The following is a 7,783-nucleotide window of genomic DNA, read 5'->3' as shown; positions in this document are numbered from 1 at the left end:
CCCTTCTTGAACATTGGTACAAATGTCTCATCCTATTTTACTAGAAAACCAGTTTGGATTTAAGTACAACTTTGGTATGACTGATGCCTTTAAGTAGAGGTCTAATGCTTTAATATTGAATAATTTCTGCTCTCCAAATTCATATTCGTTATATAAATAGGCCCTTTTAATTTTATCTGGCTTGCCGTTCCAAGTAAAATTGAATCTTTTTTGTTCATATAATTTAAAAAGCAGGTCACTAGGTGTAGGCAAAACCATAAGCAAATAGGTAAACTATGATATGACTAAAGAGTTAATCAGGGTGATTTTTCCACAAATAGACAGGTATTTTCCTTTCCATGGTAGCAAGATCTTATCTATTTTTGCTAACTTTCTATAAAAATGTATTGGAGTGAGATCATTTCTTTCTTTTGGGATTTGTATACCGAGTATGTCCACATCTCCGTTAGACCATTTAATTGGTAAACTACATGGTAATGTAAAATTTGCATTTTTTAGTGATCCAATACACTTATCATAATTTGGTTTTAATCCAGAGAGGATAGCAAAAATATCTAGATCCTCTATGAGGCCGTGGAGAGACTCTAATTGTGGTTTTAAAAGAAAACATGAATCATCGGCGTACAATGACACCTTAGTTTTTAAGCCACGGATTTCTAATCCCTTAATGTTATTGTTTGGTCTAATCTTAACAGCTAACATTTCGATGGCAATAATAAATAAATATGCCGATAGTGGACAACCTTGTTTTACTCCTCTAGATAGTTTTAAACTTTCTGAGATGTAGCCATTATTTACTATTTTACACCTCGGGTTACTATACATAACTTCAACCCATTTTATAAGAGATTCCCCAAAATTTAAATATTCTAGGCATTTATATATAAACTCCAGTCGTACTTTATCAAAAGCCTTTTCAAAATCAGCTATGAAAACCAGGCCTGGTGTCCCCGATATTTCATAGTATTGTATTGTTTCCAATACTTGTCTTATATTATCTCCAATGTATCGTCCATGTAAAAAACCTGTCTGATTAGGATGAATAATATCTGACAATACTTTTTTAATTCTATGCGCCAAGCATTTTGCTATGATTTTTGCATCACAACACTGAAGTGTAAGAGGTCTCCAATTTTTTAAATGGACTGGATCTTTATATATACCATTTCGGTCCTGTTTCAGTAATAATGATATCAGACCTTCTTGTTGCGTGTCTGATAATCTACCATTTATATAGGCGTGGTTAAAACATGCTAATAATGGTCCTTTGAGTATATCAAAAAAGGTTTTGTATACTTCCACTGCTATGCCATCCAGCCCTGGAGTTTTCCCATCCTTAAAGGCCCCAGTTGCGTCAAGCAGTTCCTCCTCTGTAATTTGGCCTTCACATGAGTCTTTCTGTACAGATGTTAATTTTACATTATTATTAGGAAAAAAATCCATACAATTAGTTTCAGTTAGTGGAGATGGAGGAGCCTGAAACGAAAACATATTCTTAAAGTACTTACGCTTTCAAAATATCATTTGGTGAATCATGCGTGACTCCATCATTTGTAACAAGTTTTAATTTAAAAAAAATTGGTAGCATTTCTATATTGACGATTGAAAAAGAATGTGGTGCATTTTCCCCCATATTCCATCCAGTTCGCTTTATTTTTATAATATATTACACTGGATCTTTCTTGAATAAGTTCCTCCATTTCTTTTAGTTTTTCCTCTAACTTATTCTGTGCCTCTATTGTACCGTTTTTATTGCTATCTAACTGTACTGTTAGTCCTTCAATTTCCTTTGTTAATATGGACTCTTTTGATCTAAATTGCTTTTGTTTTATAGATGAGTACTGAATTACATGGCCTCTAAAGGCACACTTAAGTGCCTACAATAAGGGGATCTGCTGTACCTATGTTATGTCTGAAAAAGTCAGTTATAAATTCTTCTGTCCTAGTTCTAAACAATTTATCATTTAGTAGGCTTTGATTACATTTCCAATATCCTCGCCCACGTGGAAATTCTGTAAGAGTAATATCTATGCCAATTATGTGATGATCCGACCGCATTCTGTCCCCTATCAACACTTTTTAAACTTTTGGTACCAGAGAGAATGGCATAAGAAAGTAGTCAAGACGACTAGCTTGATTAAGCCTCCGCCATGTATATCTCACTAGGTCAGGGTATTTAAGTCTCCATATATCCACTAATTCCAATATATCCATGACATTCATGATTTCCTTAAGTGCCTGAGGGTGATAGTTTGTACTGTGATTTCCTTTCCGGTCCATAGAAGTATTTAAGACCGAATTAAAATCTCCCACCATAATAATAGAGCCTAGTGTTGCTTGTAGAGTTGATAAATTCTTATATATATTTTCAAAGAAGCTTGGATCATCATTATTCGGACTGATAGGTTAATAAGCCATCTATCTAATAAGACAATCTGTTTATTGTCCAATAACATATTTAAAATAATCCATCTACCTTGATAATCTGTTTGGACAATTTGCACATTTGGATAAAAATTACTGTTAATTAAAACCATCACCTCTTTTGAATTTCTTTGCCCATGGGAGAAATATATTTCACCCCCCCCCCCAGTTCTTTTTCCACAAAACTTCATCCAAAATTGTTGAATGGGTTTCCTGTAAACAATAGATATTATATTCCTTCTCTTTTAACCAGGTAAATACTGATCGTCTTTTCTTATTATCTGCTAGGCCATTACAACTGTAACTGGCTATACTTATTTCACCACTTACCATAACGAGACACAACTTTAAATTCTATTTATGAAAATATATGTTTGTAAACGTACCATTAAAAAGTAACATGATGATTGAGTGTCTATATAGCTGTACCATGATATTTGCATTGCTACTAAGTAAACCTCCAATTGGTCCCTACTATTCCACCCGCTAAAAGCCTTCCTCATCCCTAGTTGGGTTGTCATCCCAATGCCCGGCAGACCACCCCCGCCCCCCGGATCCCATGGCCCCGGAGAGACTGGGATCCATCCTTCGAAAAGAGCACACAGTTCCATTTACCGAATTGAAGTAAATCAATTGCCAAATGCATTTCCATTTCCATCGCCCTCACCTCGATTTGTATTATATATAGCTGTGGATCACCCTCTATTGTCCCTAACATCTTTTACTCCTTCGCAGCAGTTGTGGGATACACACATACATCCACACGCACTCAACACTTTCCCCCCACACAACCATAAGCTCACATTGTCAACAGTTGCTCCATCCCAGAGCCCAACTCAAGAAAGGTCTTGATTTACAAATGCATTTACAGTTGCAGCTGCATTAGAAGGCCTGCAAGACCACACAAAAAATGGGCAGAAATGGAGAGATTTTATTAACCATTGTCACATCCTAGATGATGGAGGTCAAATGTACACCCTTTCCCTGAAACACCCACAATACGGTCACCCGTATTGACCATATTCCCAAGCATCTCCATGCAGTCAGACTTTTGATTTTGTGCCACCAGGATCACAATAATATACCCCCTCTCTGAATGTCCGAGTGTGACCCCCTCCCCATGGGTTACTGCAGCTAGTGTTGCCAGCACTGCCACTGCCTGGGTGGGGGCACCCCCACCGTCTAGGTACAAGGTCATCAAGGTTCTCATTAGCAACTTTGAGAATTTCCTTGTACAGTATGCTCTCCCTTTAGGGGGCTTTGCAGGACCAACCCTGCCAAGCGGGCTCAGAATCTTGAGGGGGCAGTGCTGCTCTTGGTCTCTGACCACATTTTGGCTGCATAGAGACCGCTTACAGCAGGCCCATAAAACAGTTAGGGACTTCTCCTTAGTATCTGGGTCATTCAGGTGGGTGTCTATGGTATAGGGTTGTTGACCGTACCATTAAATTAGGATCATAAATAAATAATTAGATATAATTTATTTTAAAAATGTAGATCCCCATGATAGGACAATAAATAAATTAAATGTATAATTTATTTTTTAAACTGTTCCACCATGATAGGACAATAAATAAATAAATAAGACGTATAATTCATTATAAAAGTATATCCATCATCTGAACAACATTGAAAGCCCTCTCATACCCCCGCTCACAGCAATACATTGGTTCTGGGATATGCAACCATTTCATTACTCACTCACTCAACTTTCCAAAACATAACAAATAAAATAAAATAAAAAGATAAACACACCCACCATCCACACATACTGTGCCTTCTGTTTACTTAGTTTTTATCTTCACCATGTTGAATTTGTGCTTGTGTGTTCCAATTAGTTATATGTGAAGATATATACAAAAGCTAATTTTTTTTTATTGTATTGTCACAATCCATAACCGGGCTAGAATTGTGTTTCATTATTTTCCTCATCTATGAGAACTTTGTCATTTAAAAAATAACCATGGAGTAGTCTGTGTCTCTGAACAACTGGTTATCAACGACGAGAGCTACTCGTTTCCCTTTTAATCTATTTTCTTTGAAAATTGGATACAGAACTTTACGCCGTTCTGCAATTTCCTTCGGAAACTGATCATTCATGCCAATTTCGTTCCCAGCAAGTCTTTTACCCAGGCTTTTAACCATTCTTTTATCTTTAAATTAAGCAAATTTGGCAACGATTTGGCGTTCATACCTTTGTCCGAAGCGGTGTACACGTTCAAATTGGATTTTGTCGATAGCTTCGCGTGGGATTTGAAGCGCTGTAAGGAGGAACTCTAACAGATTCAGGAACTTCCCCTTCTTTCTCCTGGATATCTGTAAGTACCAGATTCTCTCTCATGGTTCTAGTTTGTATGTCCAGTAAGGCTTCTCTCAGAACGGTGTACTCCTTTTTAATTTCATTCACTTCGTTTCAATCTTGTTGACTGTCCCTTTTTAGCTTGTTTGTTTCCTTCTCCAATGTCGCAGCTTTTTCATCACTCATCTCGAGGCTTGCCTTCAACTCTCGGTTCCCCTGTCTTACTCTGTCATGTTTGACTGTTGCTTGTTTTCGTAATATTTGTCGATAAATGTCTTAAGATTTGTTTTGTTATTATCCAGATTGAAGGTTATCACCCACTAGATTGTGAAGTGCTAATATTTTAGTCTAACTTACCGATATTGAATATTATGTTTTTACCTTGAGGTGCTCCACATAACTTCGTTCAGTCCGCCATCTTCCTTCCTCACCTGCTCAACCTGTTACCTGCTCGGTCTACCCACTGTTACCTGCTCTGCCTAGCACCACTGTTACCTGCTCTGCCTAGCACCACTGTTACCTGCTCTGCCTAGCACCACTGTTACCTGTTCTGCCTAGCACCACTGTTACCTGCTCTAACACCACTGTTACCTGCTCTGTCTATCACCACTGTTACCTGCTCTGTTTACCCACCTTGGCGTGACACCAATCTTACAAAATAAAGGTTGAATAAAATAAATAAATGAACATATCCAGAAAGGAGCATTTTGGTGTTAACCTTGATGCAAGCGTAATATACAATAATATATCATATGCTATTTAGCAGACACTTTTATCCAAAGCAAATTAGAGTCATGTGTGCAGACATTTTACATGTGGATGGTCCCGAGAACCAAACCCACAACCCTGGCGTTACAAGCGCTATGCTGAGCTACAAAGGACTACAACAGCAATTAACTGACAGGAACGACTACTTGGTCAATTTAATTATATGCGGACCCAAACAAGGGATCAAATGTTCTGATAGTATTTGGTAATGTGCCTAGAAAGGGATAGTAGTTTCAACACAATATAAACAGTCAGTGTGCTATGCACCATCAGCCTTTGAAGTAATTAAAGCATTAATACACAAAGGTGTATTAATTGTGGTTTGTGGTTTCAGCATGGCTGTGCTATGGTCATAGGTAAAGTATAGCCTATCTATTTACAAGGCTACTTGTCCAATTAAATGAGAGATGGGGATGATCATTTGTTCCTTTGGGAATATAAAATCCATCACGTCCAAAAAAGGTGAGGAATTTATACTGCAATGATTATGAAAATAAAATAAAGAGGAAAAAGAATCCTGTCTAATTACACTGAACAAAAGTATAAATGCAACATGTAAAGTGATAGTCCAATGTTTCATGAGCTGAAATAAAAGATCCCAGAAATGTTCCATACGCACAAAAAGCTTACTTCTCTCAAATTTTGGGCATGAATGTATTTACATCTCTTTTAGTGAGCATTTATCCTTTGCCACGATAATCCATCCCCCTGACAGGTGAGGCATATCAAGAAGCCTTGTGCTGGGGACAATAAAATGTCACTTTAAAATGTGAAGTTCTGTCACACAACACAAATGCCACAGATGTGTCAAGTTTTGAGGGAGTGTTCAATTGGCATGCTGACTGCAGGAATGTCTACCAAAGCTGTTTCCAATTAATTTAATGTTAATTTCTCTGCCATAAGCCATTGTCATTTTAGAGAATTTGATAGTACGGTTTGCTTATGTCAACGTTGTGAACAGAGTACCCCGTTGGGGTAGTGGTGTTATGGTATGGGCAGGCATAAGCTACGGCATAAGCTATGAACACAATTGCTTTTTATCCATGGCAATTTGAACGCACAGAGATACCGTGACGAGATCCTGAGGGCCATTGTTGTGCCATTCACCCGGCACCATCACCTCATGTTTCGGCATGACAATGCACAGCTCATGTCGCAAGGATCTGTACAAAATTCCTGGACGCTGTAAACGTCCCAGTTCTTCCATGGCCTGAATACTCCCCAGACATGTCACCCATTGAGCATGTTTGGGATGCTCTGGATCAATATTTACTGCACCGTGTTCCAGTTCACGCCAGTATCCAGCGACTTCGCACGGCCATTGAAGTGTGACAACATTCCACAGGACACAATCAACAGCCTGATCAACTATGTGGAAGAGGTGTCGCGCTGCATGAGGCAAATGGTGGTCACGCCAGATACTGACAGGTTCTGATCCACGCTCCTTTTCTTAAAAGGTATCTATGACCAACAGATGCATTAAGTATTACCAGTCATGTGAAATCCATAGATTAGGGTCTAATAAATGTATTTCAATTGACTGATTTCCATAGGTAAACTGTACAGTAACTCTTGCATTTTTATATATTTTTAATAAAACAGATTTTCGATCTGCTCAGTAATGGCTGCATTGTTAGTTTGTGAATAAGCTTTTCATCATATCCACGATTTACACATACGTTCAGTCAGCTTGCAGTACAATATTTCAACCACTAGAAGATGTGCATATGCATGGTCTAAAGTTTGCAGGGAGGTGATCACATTCTCACAAAGCGAATTTATTATGAATGCCAACTTTTGCCTGAAAACCAGCGCATGCGCATTTTGGGGTATATTTTGTACTTAAGTTTTTTTTAATGAGGCCCCTGGAGTTTGCAAAAGAGGCACGTGAAAGACTGATCATAACGCAAAAGATTATATGAGCTGATGAGATAAAAATCCAACTCTTTGGTCTGAATGCAAAGCTCTATACCAGGAGAAAACCAGGCACAGCTCATTCCCCGTCTAACATCATCCCTACCGTGACATGGTGGTTCAAACAGTACAATGACCCTAAGCAGCCAAAGCAACGCTGGAATGGCTTCAGAACAAACATGTGAAAGTTCTTGATCGGCCCAGCCAAAGCCCAGACTTGAAACCCAGTGGAAAGCCTTTAAGATTGATGGGGAGTGGCGGGGAACAAACTTAAGAGCTTGAAAGAAAAATGTAAAAAAAAATCCCCAAATCCAGATGTGTAAATCTGATACAGATATACCCTAGACGACTCAAGCTGTAATCGCGGACAAAGGTGCT

The sequence above is a fragment of the Salmo salar genome, chromosome 20 (assembly GCF_965601325.2).
Source record: "Salmo salar chromosome 20, fSalSal1, whole genome shotgun sequence".
Classification (NCBI taxonomy): domain Eukaryota; kingdom Metazoa; phylum Chordata; class Actinopteri; order Salmoniformes; family Salmonidae; genus Salmo; species Salmo salar.
The sequence above is the reverse complement of the archived record's forward strand: the minus strand, read 5'-3'. Positions refer to the sequence as shown.